At 48.6% G+C, this 13,265-nt stretch overlaps 1 protein-coding gene and 1 long non-coding RNA gene across 2 annotated transcripts in view; one reads left to right on the top strand and one right to left on the bottom strand.

Annotated features, from left to right (window-relative positions):
• Positions 1 to 13,265, top strand: part of LOC117051905 (zinc finger protein 91-like) — a 186,517-nt gene that overhangs the window by 137,261 nt on the left and 35,991 nt on the right. The gene's annotated exons all lie outside the window — the stretch shown is intronic.
• LOC117051913 lies at positions 10,860 to 12,496 on the bottom strand. The gene is made up of 3 exons (XR_004427214.1): positions 12,412 to 12,496; positions 12,076 to 12,158; positions 10,860 to 10,887 (listed from the first exon to the last, which is right to left on the bottom strand). It is a non-coding gene; the product is annotated as an uncharacterized LOC117051913 (long non-coding RNA).

Here is a 13,265-nt window from a genome sequence, read left to right as displayed (position 1 = left end):
TTAAAGAAATCAGCCCTGAGTGCTCACTAGAAGGACAGATCCTGAAGTTGAGGCTCCAGTACTTTGGCCACCTCATGAGAAGAGAAGACTCCCTAGAAAAGTCCCTGATGTTGGGAAAGATGGAGGGCACAAGGAGAAGGGGACGACAGAGGATGAGATGGTTGGACAGTGTTCTAGAAGCTGCTAACATGAGTTTGGCCAAACTGCGAGAGGCAGTGAAGGATAGGCGTGCCTGGCGTGCTCTGGTCCATGGGGTCACGGAGAGTCGGACACGACTGAACGACTGAACAACAACAACCCTTTGGGCACGTGAAGTAAAAAAAGTAGTTAACTCCACTGTAAGATGGGAGAATCCCTGTAGCTTTGCTTATCACAGTGAAGGAACCACCAGAAGGCCCTTGGAGCTGGACCTCAGTGTCTGGGCTGAACGATTGGGTGGAGACGCTCCTTCAGGCCGTTTAGGGCTTTCAAGCTCAGCACCAACACTTTGAATTGTGCTCGGAAATGTACTGGGAGCCCATGTAGATCTCTCAGGACTGGTGTTATATGGTCTCGGCAGCTGCTCCCAGTCCCCAGTCTAGCTGCCACATTCTGGATTAGTTCTAGTTTCCGGGTCACCTTCAAAGGTAGCCCCACGTAGAGAGCATTGCAGTAGTCCAAGCGGGAGATAACCAGAGCATGCACCACTCTGGAGAGACAGTCTGCAGGCAGGTAGGGTCTAGCCTACATACCAGATGGAGCTGGTAGACAGCTGCCTTGGACCACAGCTGTCAACCTTCCTTTTTCTTGCATTGGGAAACGGCACTGGAATAAGGGAATTTCCCGCAAAAAAGGGAAAGTTGACAGCTATGCCAACACAGAATTAACCTGCGTCTCCATGGACAACTGTGAGTCCAAAATGACTCCCAGGCTGCGCACCTGGTCCTTCAGAGGGACAGTTGCCCCATTCAGGAGCAGGGAGTCCTCTACACCTGCCCACCCCCTGTCCCCCAAGAAAAATTTTTCTGTCTTGTCAGGATTCAACCTCAATCCATTAGCCGCCATCCATCCTCCAACCACCTCCAAACACTCACACAGGACCTTCACCGCCTTCACTGGTTCTGATTGGAAAGAGGTAGAGCTGGGTATCATCCATATACTGATGGACACCCAGCCCAAACCCCCTGATTATCTCTGCCAGCGGCTTCATATAGATGTTAAAAAGCATAGGGGAGAGGACAGAACCCAAGGGCACCCCACAAGTGAGAGCCCAGGGGTCTGAACACTCATCTCCCCCACCACTTTATGGACACGGCCCAGAAGGAAGGAGTGGAACCACTGTATGACAGTGCCCCCAGCTCCTCTAGATGGTCCAGAAGGATGTTATGGTCAATGGTGTCAATGGCCGCTGAGAGATCCAGCAGAACTAGGAAACAGCTCTCACCTTTGTCCCTAGCCCGCTGGAGATTATCAACCAGCGCAACCAAGGCAGTTTCAGTCCCATGATGAGGCCTGGATTATGATTGGAAGGGATCCAAATGGCCTGCATCCTCCAGGCGTGCCTGGAGTTGTTCAGCAACCACTCACTCAATCAATCACCTTGCCCAAGAATGGAAGATTTGAGACTGGCCACATTGGCCGCATCTAAAGATGGTTTTTTAAGAAGCGGTTTAATAACTGCCTCTTTCAGCGGGTCTGGGAAGGCTCCCTCACAGAGAGAAGCATTCACCACCCCGCGAAGTCCATTCCCCAGCCCTTCCCGGCTAGCTTTTATAAGCCAGGATGGGCAAGGATCAAGGAGACAGGTGGCTGATTTCACTCGTCCAAGCAGCCTGCCCACATCCTCGGAGGTAACAGATTGAAATTGAAATCCACGAATTCCGAAGCAGCCCCTTGTAAGGTTGTGTCAGCATGGATGTTAAACTCCCCGAGGACAACCAAACTAGGTGTCTCCAGGAGAACATCCACCATGACATGAAGCAGCTCAGGCAGGGAATCCTTGGTGCAGCGGGGAGGAAAGTACACCAAGAGGAATCCTGTACTGCCCCTATTGCCCGACTTCCAGAACATGCACTCAGAGAACTGGGTCTTCCCGATAGGACGCCTGATGCGAGCTAGTGACTTCCTACAAATCACAGCCCCCCTCCCCGCCCACATGACCTGGGTTGCTGTGTGTAACAGAAACCTGGAGGACAGGTAGCAGCAAGGACAGGCCCATCTGCTTCATCCAACCAAGTCTCTGTCACACATGCCAGGTCAAGTCCTCCATTCACGATCAAGTCATGGATGGCAGTAGTCTTAAAATCATAGATTCTTAGAGTTGGAAGAGACCGCAAGGGCCATCCAGTCCAACCCCCTGCCAAGCAGGAAACACCATCAAAGCATTCCTGACAGGCGGCTGTCAAGCCTCCGCTTCAAGACCTCCAAAGAAGGAGACTCCACCACACTCCTTGGAAGCAAATCCCACTGCCAAACAGCTCTCACTGTCAGGAAGTTCTTCCTAATGTTTAGGTGGAATCTTCTTTCTTATTCATCATTGACCTGGCATTGCCCAGCGGCACCTTCAGGTCATGTGTGTTTCCCTTGCTGATTCCAGTATCCGTGCGGTCAAGACCAGACCCGGAGGCAGGGATAGTCTTCAAAAAACGACTAAGCCTGCGTCCTTGGTTAATGACGTGGTGTGGTCTTAGCGTAATTCCTCCTCCTGCCCCTGATCACTGAGATCGGATGTCCCAGTGCCTCCCCCCCCCCCGTGGAACTTGCCCCAGACATTCTGTTGGCTGGGGCCCACTCCCAGGCAGCCCTGATCCCGCCCCTTAAAAACAAAATGCAAACTATACAACAACCAAAAAACAAAAACAAAACAAAACATCAGTGATACTAAAATTAATCCCCAACCACATATCCATCCCACCCCCCAACAGAGCAAAAGGGGGGGGGGGAGAGAAGAAAAAACTTAAAATGCCACCGGCTGCTTAAGGACATTTAGAAACACATTAGATTAGACACTTGGAACAGGGAAGCAATAGCAGAGCAACCTCACACATCCCCAAGAGTTTGTTCCAGTGAGTCCAGCCCCACCCTCTAGGCGCTGCAGCAGGAGTCCTTTTGCAGCTGGGAGTGTGGGGGCCTGCCCCCCCCCCGTCCCCTCGGCCTTGGAAGGGAGCGGGCCCTGCAGTCCTCACCACTGGCGATGGTCCCAAATTATGGAGAAGTGCTAATTAATGGTTGTGACCCAGGAAGAACTGGAGGGAGTTAGATGGGAGGGTTCGCTGCCTGAGATTCAAAAAGCCTGTTTATTTTCTGGGGTGGACTTTGTTTGGCCCAATCATGGTCTCTGTGCCATCTCCAATGTCACTTGTCTCTTTAATCAACCAAGGATAGAAAAAACAGAAACAAGAAATCTGACAGAAGCTACTTCAACTTCCTGAATCACTTTGAAGCCTTGCATTTAAGAAGGCCTGGGCAGTTTAGAGGAGCCTAAAAATAATATTTTTTTGGGGGGGGGGTCCTTATCTCCCCTGGAGGATCTTCAGCTGAGCATCCGCCCCCCCCCCCGTCTCAGCACCTTGCACCTCTGGTGGCGCCGCCCCGATGAGGGGACGAGGGGCTGCTGATGGATGGAGTCTGAGGGGGAAGGAGAGCGGTCAGCCCTCCTCCTCCTCCTCCTGTGCATCTGGCCAGAGGGTGCCCAGCCCGGCTGGAGCCATGGCTGCTTTCCTGAGGCCCTTCCTCTGCTGCTGCCCCTGGAGGGGGGTAGTAGTCATCATCATCATCATCATTATTTATATTCCCCCCTTCTCCCCACTGCGCCCTATGGGGAAGAGAGAGGAGGCTTACAAGATCCCAAAGGATCCCCCGACGCAGCTCTTGCAGAGGAGAGGAAAGGAGGATGGGGGAGGGGATTTACTCGGGAGGACCTCGTGTGGCCCCCCCCCTTATTTCCTGTCCTATCTAGGAGTGCAGCTCAGTTCCTTTTAACCCTTGGCGAGCCGGGCTCCCCCCTCCCTCCCTCTCTCTGCAAAGGCGGAGCCCCGGGCATCGCAGCAGCACCCAGGGGGGTCTTCTTGGGGGAAAGTCTGGGCTGGCTTCTGAGCTGCTCCCTCCCTTGGAAACGGAAGCAGGAGCAACAGTGTGACAGAAAATAATCGGGTTTACGGGCCTTATTCACACCGCTCCCCCCCCATCCCCACCCCCCAGTTACCTCCGGTCAGCAAAAGGAGGAGCCGAGATGGAGAAGGAAAATAGGGGTCAGGAGACCTGATCTTGGTTTGTTGCAAGGAAGGTTCCAAGGTGAAAAAGAGAAAGAACTCCCAGCGAGGGGGTGGAAGAGATTTAAAAGGGGTTTCCGGATTCCCCACAATACATCACCAAAGCGTCATGACATCGTCACAAAAGAGGAGGGGTTGTCATGCAGAAAGGTGAAAGTGTCGCCCCCCCCCCCGTCTGTCATTCCAGCTCCCCACACCTTTGAATTCAGGAGCTGCTCCCCCAAAGAACAAGACCAGGATTTACTCCCCCCCCCCTCAAGGCTTCCCTTCCTGCGCTTCTCCTCTGAAAGGATCCGGAGTCACTCCAGGTTTCTCTCTGGAGTATGTGCTTCTCCCTCCCATTGCTGGATTCCCACCTGAGGGGGGGGGGGCAAAGGACCTTCTGCTAGCTGGGGGGGAGCCCTGCACCCACCCCCCCCATTTCTGTCCAGGATGCATTGTATCCGCTCGTGGCTACATTTTGTAGAGCGCTTCTTCCATTCTTTCCAGGGTCCATTTCTTACGCTCAAGGAGTCGCGCAAAAGAGACAAAGGCCACAACAGCCTTGCGGATCGCGCGCTCCAGACACTGGGGGGGGAGGGGCGCTGCTTCTTGACTTCGGATTGGCTGCCTGTCACCATTCCACGATGCTGATTGGTCAGCCATGGTTCTTGGAGTAATCCTCATCTTTCATGGAGCTTTGGGGACTCCATGGGTTTACAAGCCTCTTCGCTGCAGCAGGGGGAGGGGGTTTCTGTGGGGCGGGGGCACCCTGCCTGGGTGAATGGGATATTGGGGTGTTTGGATGGCCTCTTAGTCCCCGGCTCTACCAACAGCTTGCGGGGTGAAAGGCCTGGAGGGGTCGCCTGAGGGCCCCCCCCCAAAGGCTGCTTTGTTGTCCCGCAAGAGGCCAGGGAGTGTTTCTGCAAGGCCGTCCTCCTGGCGGCCCTTCTCCTCCTTTATTTCAACCCCTCATCCCCAGGGGCCTCAGCAGTGGATCCCACCCCCTCCTCCCTAGCAATGGAACGGGTCTCTCTCTCTCCTCTTTAAGAGGTTTTATTAAAATCAAGAGGTTTGAGTTGATTAATTTCTATACTGCTTAATCTATTAAAAATATCTGTAAGTGGTGTGCAGAAGACTGAAGCAAAAACAGACAGCTTAAATTTAAAACATTACTAAAATACAGTTGAGAGAGTCCCATGGACTGCAAAAAGATCAAACTTATCCATCCTTGAAGAAATCAGCCCTGAGTGCTCACTGGAAGGACAGATCCTGAAGTTGAGGCTCCAGCACTTTGGCCACCTCATGAGAAGAGAAGACTCCATGGAAAAGACCCTGATGTTGGGAAAGATGGAGGGCACAAGGAGAAGCGGATGACAGAGGATGAGATGGTTGGACAGGGTTCTTGAAGCGACTGGCATGAGTTTGGCCAAACTGCGGGAGGCAGTGGAAGACAGGAGTGCCTGGTGCGCTCTGGTCCATGGGGTCACGAAGAGGCGGACACGACTGAACGACTGAACAACAACAACAACAACAACAGTCACTTGATATATTTGAACATGGCTAGCATATCACCCCTTAACCTTCTCTTCTCCAGGCTAAACATACCCAGCTCCCTAAGCCGTTCCTCATAAGGCATCGTTTCCAGGCCTTGGACCATTTTGGTTGCCCTCCTCTGGACACGTTCCAGTTCGTCAGTATCCTTCTTGAACTGTGGTTCCCAGAACTGGACACAGTATTCCAGGTGAGGTCTGACCAGAGCGGAATACAGCGGTACTATTACTTCCCTTGATCTAGATTCTATACTCCTATTGATGCAGCCCAGAATTGCATTGGCTTTTTTAGCTGCTGCATCACACTGTTGACTCATGTCAAGTTGACTCCTAGATGCTTTTCACATGTACTGCTCTCAAGCCAGGTGTCACCCATCCTGTATTTGTGCCTTTCATTTTTTTGCCCAAGTGTAGTACTTTACATTTCTCCCTGTTAAAATGCATCTTGTTTGCTTTGGCCCAGTTCTCTAATCTGTTAAGGTCATTTTGAAGTCTGATCCTGTCCTCTGGGGTATTAGCCACTCCTCCCAATCATGTGATCAGAATTTGTTTCTACATCACCTGTTCATTACCCGGGCAAGGGAACACCTGAAACAAAAGCTGCGAACCAAGAGAATGAGAGCAATCTCAATGTCTTGCAGGGACACGGTTTATTCAAATAGAACAGCCTTCCTAACCAGTAGTTAGTTCAGCAGAGTGGCCAGTTCAAAAAGGCTGCCAGGAGCCACATTAGAAGAAAGGTTATATATCAAGAAAGGTCACAGGTCATGGGGCGGATGGCTTAATGCGGATATCGACTCCTCTGAAATTACCTTGGGGTGTCCCAGAGTGCCCAGGTCATTTGGGTCTCAGATGTCTCACTTTGACACCATGCCCATGGCAACCGGGACTTCCATGGGACTGTTGACATTTCTATCCCCTATCTTACTTCCCTGGTACTTGCCTGGAGAAGAGAAGGTTGAGGGGGTGATATGATAGCCATGTTCAAATATATAAAAGGATGTCATATGGAGGAGGGAGAAAGGTTGTTTTCTGCTGCTCCAGAGAAGCGGACACGGAGCAATTGATTCAAACTACAAGAAAGAAGATTCCACCTAAACATTAGGAAGAACTTCCTGGCAGTAAGAGCTGTTAGACAGTGGAATTTGCTGCCAAGGAGTGTGGTGGAGTCTCCTTCTTTGGAGGTCTTGAAGCGGAGGCTTGACAGCCATCTGTCAGGAATGCTTTGATGGTGTTTCCTGCTTGGCAGGGGGTTGGACTGGATGGCCCTTGGGGTCTCTTCCAACTGTAGGATTCTATTATTCTACCAAAGTATGTCAAAGACCTTTGAGGAGAGATGCCAATTCTCACCCGGATGCTAGCTCAACACGGATCTCTTTCCCAAAACATCACCTGCCCTTCTAGGGTCAGATAAGGCTGGAAGTGGCAGGCAACGTACACACCACAACTTTACACAGTGCAGGAGGGTGGCACGAGGGTTACAAAGTGCAGGCATACCAAAATCAAGCCTAATACATTTGATCAAAAAGGCTAAATGCAATCACCGCATTCTTCGCTCCATAAGAAGCACCTAGTTTTTAGAGGAAGGAAACAAGATTAAAAAATATTCTGAATCAAATGTTGTACTAAACTATTTAATAAACAAGTGGTATATCAGCATAGTATTTCAACCATGTAAAGTGACCAGCAGTGGCATTAAGAACCATCATCACTGTCATTAAAAAACGAAGAGAGACTTTCAAGCTCGAATCCTCTTCTAGTCTCCTGTGAACCCCAAGAACTCATCAGTGCTGGAGTCAGAATTTAGGAAGCTCAGTTGCTCACAATCACTGACATCACTTTCTTCGCCATCTTCATATAAAATACCATCTTCGTTTCCATCCAAAGCACCTTTCAGATCAACAGTCCTATTAGACGGCACATCAAAGGTTAGCGGGACTTCATCCATATTCCCAATCTGGCCAATTTCAAACCCATTTTTCTTCCAGGCATCAGTTACAAATTTATGAAAAGGCAGAATCTTAGATTCATATCCTTCTGGCATTTTTTGCGCAATTCTAGTTTTGGTGCGCATAGCAAGGCCACATCGCCTCATAAATCTGTAGCACCACGATGGTGATCCAGTAAAATCGTGAATGCCTTTCTCTTGCGCAATGCGTTTGGCTTCATATTTTACCATTTTTGTAGAGACTGAGAAGCCATTATTCCGGTGATTCGCGATCCATTCTTTCATGGCCACCTCCAACTGTGGCCACTTTGCAGCATGTCCACGAAAAGTGTGCTTGCTCTTATCTGCTTTTTGCAGCTGATCCTCCTGTTTCCTCCACTCTCTTATCATTTTTTCAGTTGGCGGTGGCCCAAAACGTCTCTCCGCTGCTCTGTTTCCATGCTCCTTAGCATACTCCACTACCTCCAGTTTAAAAGGAATCTTATACGCTAGTCTTTTCTGCTTTATCATCCTTGTATGTAGAATGGGGGATGTATTCTGCAAGAAAATACAGTGATGAAGGAACTGTCAGTAATGTATCTCCAATGTTTACCACTGAGCGCTGATCATAGTAAACATAGCCGACATACAGTCTGTAAAAAAAACCAAGTTATCACCCTAAAAGTTTGTTGATATTATAGCATAAACCCAGATGATTAATCATATGATATTATTTATTAAATTATTCCCTTATAAATTTTTCTTTGGTAAAATACTATATCATTTTCACTTATTTATGAGCATTTTATTTTTAAATTGTAAAATAAGAAAGTTATCACTTCAAAATTTTCATGTTTTCCCACATCCAAGGGATAAAGAGACCTGTTTCCTCTACTTCTGGGCAACATCTCCCTCAGAGCCTTCAGACACACGTGGGAATCTGGAAGCTAAGCCTTGAGGTAAGAGGCGAATATATTGCTTGGCGGGAGCTCCCCGTCCCAATTTGACAGAGCGTGCGAGGGAGGAAGACCCCCCTCTGCGCTTGCTCCTGGCTGCTCTCATGCAAGTCACAGAGCCCCTCGGGCGGAGGGAACTCTGAAGAGTGTTCTAAAGTCCTCTTCCTCCTCCTCGCCTCTCACCATCCCTTCGCATGGGTGGCGTGCCACGCCCTTGCCGTTCCGGGAACCAAACTCTCCAGCTCTGCCGTTGCCAGGGACCGTGCATTCGCTCCATAACACACACAGACATTTCCCCTCACTTTTTAGGAGGAAAAAAGTGTGTCTCATGGAGCGAAAAATACAGTAGCTGGTGGCTGTGACTGAAGCTCTTTCCACATTCCAGGCACTGATAGGGTTTCCCCCCTGAATGAATTCTCTGACGAGAAGTGACACTGACCCTTTTTTTGAAGCTCTTGCCACACTCTTGGCGCTGGTATGGTTTCTCCCTGGTGTGAATCCTTTTATGGGAGGTGAGTTGGCTGCTCTGACTGAAGCTCTTTCCACATTCCAGGCACTGATAGGGTTTCTCCCCAGTATGAATTCTGTGATGCACAATGAGGTGGTCTTTCCGACTGAAGCTCTTTCCACATTCTAAGCAGGGAAAAGGTTTCTTCCCAATAGGATTTCCTTTATTGGAAATGGGATGGGAGCTCTGACTGAAGCTCTCTCTGCACTCTGAATATGGATATGGCTCCTCCACTGTGTGGATTTTGTCGTGGTCTCCCTCGTTCTTCATCTCCAATTCATCACCACCTGCAACTGAGAGACAAACAGATTAGCGCCTCAGGAATACAGGAACCCCCAAATAATGGAGCAATGCCAATTAATGCTTCTGACAGAGAAAGAACTGAAGGGAATTATATAATAATGGTAATATTAATAGTAATGTTCTTATTTATTCCCCACCCATCTTTCCGTACACCCGTGGCCAGCCCGTGTCTTCTGCGCCTGCATGGGCTGGGTGTCGGGAGCACCTTCTGTGACCCTCCGATCACAGGAACAGCAACACAGCATTCCCGAGGAATAGGTACTGGTGCTAATGTGAGCACCTCAAATGCAGCAGAGCAACGGAAGCTAAGCTGTGGAGGTTTTGTTGCATACCTAATTTTATTTCTGCTGACTAAACAAATAAAATAACGTAAAAAACATGTATGAGAGAAACAGCTCTCTCATACTGCCATCCTGACTGATCAAAGAAATACCACACAGCACTGGAGACGGAGACTGGAGGAGAAGAGGTTTCCGCCCCCTCCTTTCTCACAGACAGAAAGCAAAACAAACATGATCTGGAATGTGGAAAGAGCTTCAGAAGCAGCTCCCAAAACAGTCACTCTGGGCAGCTTGAAGCATATATAAAAACATAGTAGAACATCCAGAATTAAAAACGTCCTGATACAGGGCTGCCTTCAGTCTTCTAATATTTGTGTACTCCTATATCTCCTTGACATCTGTATTACACAGCTTCCATCCTGGTATTCTGTTGCGCCAGATGCGGTTTAGTCCTGCTTGGCCACATGAGCTGCCTGTGGACAAACGCGAGTTCCCTCGGCCTGAAAGCAAGATGTGTCTGGCACCCCATAGTTGCCTTTGACTGGACTTAAGACGACAGAGAAGATGTGAGGCCTTCCTTACAGGTTCACTGCCTGAGATTCAAAAAGCCTGGCTCTTTTCTGGGATGGATTTTATTAGGCCCAATTGTGGAAACTGTGCCAACTCCAATGCCAATCCTCTCTTTGGTCAAATAAAAACAGAAGGAAGCAAGAACAGAAACAAAGGACCTGAAAGAAGTTACATCAACACCTCAAATCACTCTGAAGCCTACATTTAAGAAGTTCAGAGGAGCCTGTCCATGTTTCGCAAAGGCAGAATAGGAGGAAGAATATTCACAGGGGAAACAATCAATAGCCCTCCATCCAAGATTTGCTGTGGGAGTGTTAGCACCCCAGGTGCTGTGGGTGGCACTGTTGAGCGCCATCAAAATATCAGAGATTCCTCACATAGGGAGATGTCTTGAATTACAAAACAGATAAGATGATCTAACAAGAAGGCTTACTGAGAGAGACCAACACTCCACAATTCTCCTCCATGACCTCCTGATGCAGAGCTCTCTGGTCAGGATCCAGCAACACAAACTCCTCATCTGTGAAATGAACAGCCACATCTTCAAAGCACACTGGACCCTAAAAGGAAAAGGAAAAAGGCTATCCTCTTAGAGAACATAAAGGTGATCTGTTACACTTTACTCTGTTGTTTTCTGCCTCTTAATTGCTGTTCTGCTTTAATGGGTTTGTTTTGCTGCACATTTTGATTATGGGCGCATATTTTAATGTCTTGGTGGAAACTTTTTATTGTTTATTTTAATGATGGACATAAATAACCTGGTCTTCTCCAGATCATGGTTTCCCCAAGCTTTCCTGTTTGCCACATGGAAGGATCCCTTCTCTCCTCTCCCTGTTTTTGGTTCTGGGGGGTGGGGGGGGAGAGAAACCGAAGCAATCTTTGTGTGACTTACTGATTGCCAAGTACACCTCTACAGTACATTTGAAACATCAAAGATCAAAGACAGTGAGAAGTCGCTAATTCATTTCAGCCTTGGATGGAAGCGCAAAGCCTATTAGAACCACAATCAGAAGAAAAAGGAGAGGCCATCGGAAAGGACTGTGCTTCAAAATATTTAAACTAAGAACAATGTGGGGGGAAATCCCCCTGCGTGATTGTAGAAATAAGGAATGGTCAAATAAAACAAGATAGTGAGTTATACCAGCGACTGACTGATAGAGAGAGGAGATAGTTAATATCAGGATTGGAAAACTGTGAAGTAATAGAGAAGATAGCAGAAAGATAAAGGAGGGATATTTGGCTTTTGAAATCCAGAACATGGGAAGTGCCATTGAAATTAATTAATTTGGATTGTATAATTGGCCATATTGTTTTTTTGTTTTTGAATGTGCAAAGATTTGGTTTGATCTGTTACTAATATGAATGTTTTATAATTAGAAAATGAAAAAAAATTATTTACAAAAAAGAAGAAGAACCTGGTGTTCTCCAAATCATGTGCACAAACATTCCCGTTTCCCACATGGAAGGATCCCCTTTCTTTTGTCCCTCTGCGCTGTTCTTGCCAGGTGGGGAGGACCCTCCTGATGCCCTATAGACATCTTCAAGGTGTGCAGGGGGGGATAAGAGGGGGAAAGCCCCATTGTGTGACTGATGGGGTGAATCCTGGCCACTGTTTGATATGGTGTATAAACTGCTTATAAGCCTATTAGAGCATTCAGCCCTCCTTCCCTTGGGGGTTCCTCCCACCATTCCTCTGTGTCCAACCAGTCCATGACATCCTCTCTCCCCACAGGGTTCCTTCCTCCTACCTGCTCTGGTTCCACGGGAGCAGCTTCCCCTCCGCCACCAAGAAAAGATGGACAAACAGGCCTTGCTGGCATTGTTCTGTCTCCTGCAAGAGAAAAAGGTAAGTGCATGCTTCACTCTGAAGGAAAACTGCAGGTGGGCCTTCAAACAAGTATGAGTTGCCACCTAAATGTGGATGTTTGTACCCATTTCACATATCAGTTGTGCAACAATACATGTCCCTCTCATCTGGGCTCTTGGTCCCCTGTGACTTCTCCAACAAGATGAAAACAATTCACAAATTAGTTTAAAAGTCCACAAAATGTGACCAAACAGAGAAAAAACTCCTTCCTCCTTACCAAGTGGCCTCTCTTTGGAGTCCAAGGAAGTCTTCTCTGCCTCAGAGGAATCCGGACCCATTTCTGGAAAGTGATCCTTCCTCTGAAAGAGCAACAGGCATTCAAAAGGAGTAGATTAGAAGTGGAGTGGCTTAGAACACAAACACTTTAGGGGTGTCTGATATCATTCCTCAGATGCTTTCCAAAAAAGGATGGGCAAATTAGTAGAGAACTGGGGGAAACACTCCCTCCTGTTTTGAGCCCCTTGGGAGTATCCTGAGGAAAGTCTCTCTCACCTGCTTTCTCTCCTCTGCCTTACTCAGGAGGAATCCTTCAGCCAGGGCCACTGCCTGGGAACTGGTCTCCGCTCCACATTCCCTCACCCAGCTCTCCATCTCTGGAGGAAGGACAGCCAGGAACTGCTCCAAGATCACCAGGTCCAGCATCTCAGCTTTTGTGTGTCTTTCTGGCTTCAGCCATTGACGGCAAAGGTGGTAGAGTCGGCTGCAAACCTCTCGGGGGCCTTTGGCCTCCTGGTAGCAGCACTGCCTCAACTGCTGGCTCTGAACATCTGAGCAGAGGGTGTCCTCCTCACCTGGGTTCTTCTTCGCAGAGTTTTCCCAGAACCCCCCACTGCTCCCATGTTGGATTGCAAGGCCTCTTCCTGCTTCAGGGCCAGCTGAGTCCTGCTCATCCATCTCTGTTCTCAGGACACCTGTAGGAGATCGGAAGGAGTCCCTAGGTCTTCTGCCAAGTTCTGTCTGTCCTAATGAGACGTGCCAGAGAATCCTGTAAAGCAAATGCATTCTTCTACTAGGAGATTGATACACAGTCAGGAGAAGAGAAATGTTCCCTGGGGAAGCATGGATGAGTCT

The sequence above is a fragment of the Lacerta agilis genome, chromosome 8, assembly GCF_009819535.1.
Source record: "Lacerta agilis isolate rLacAgi1 chromosome 8, rLacAgi1.pri, whole genome shotgun sequence".
NCBI classification, from domain to species: Eukaryota; Metazoa; Chordata; class Lepidosauria; order Squamata; family Lacertidae; genus Lacerta; species Lacerta agilis.
This window is presented reverse-complemented; position numbering and strand designations above follow the sequence as displayed.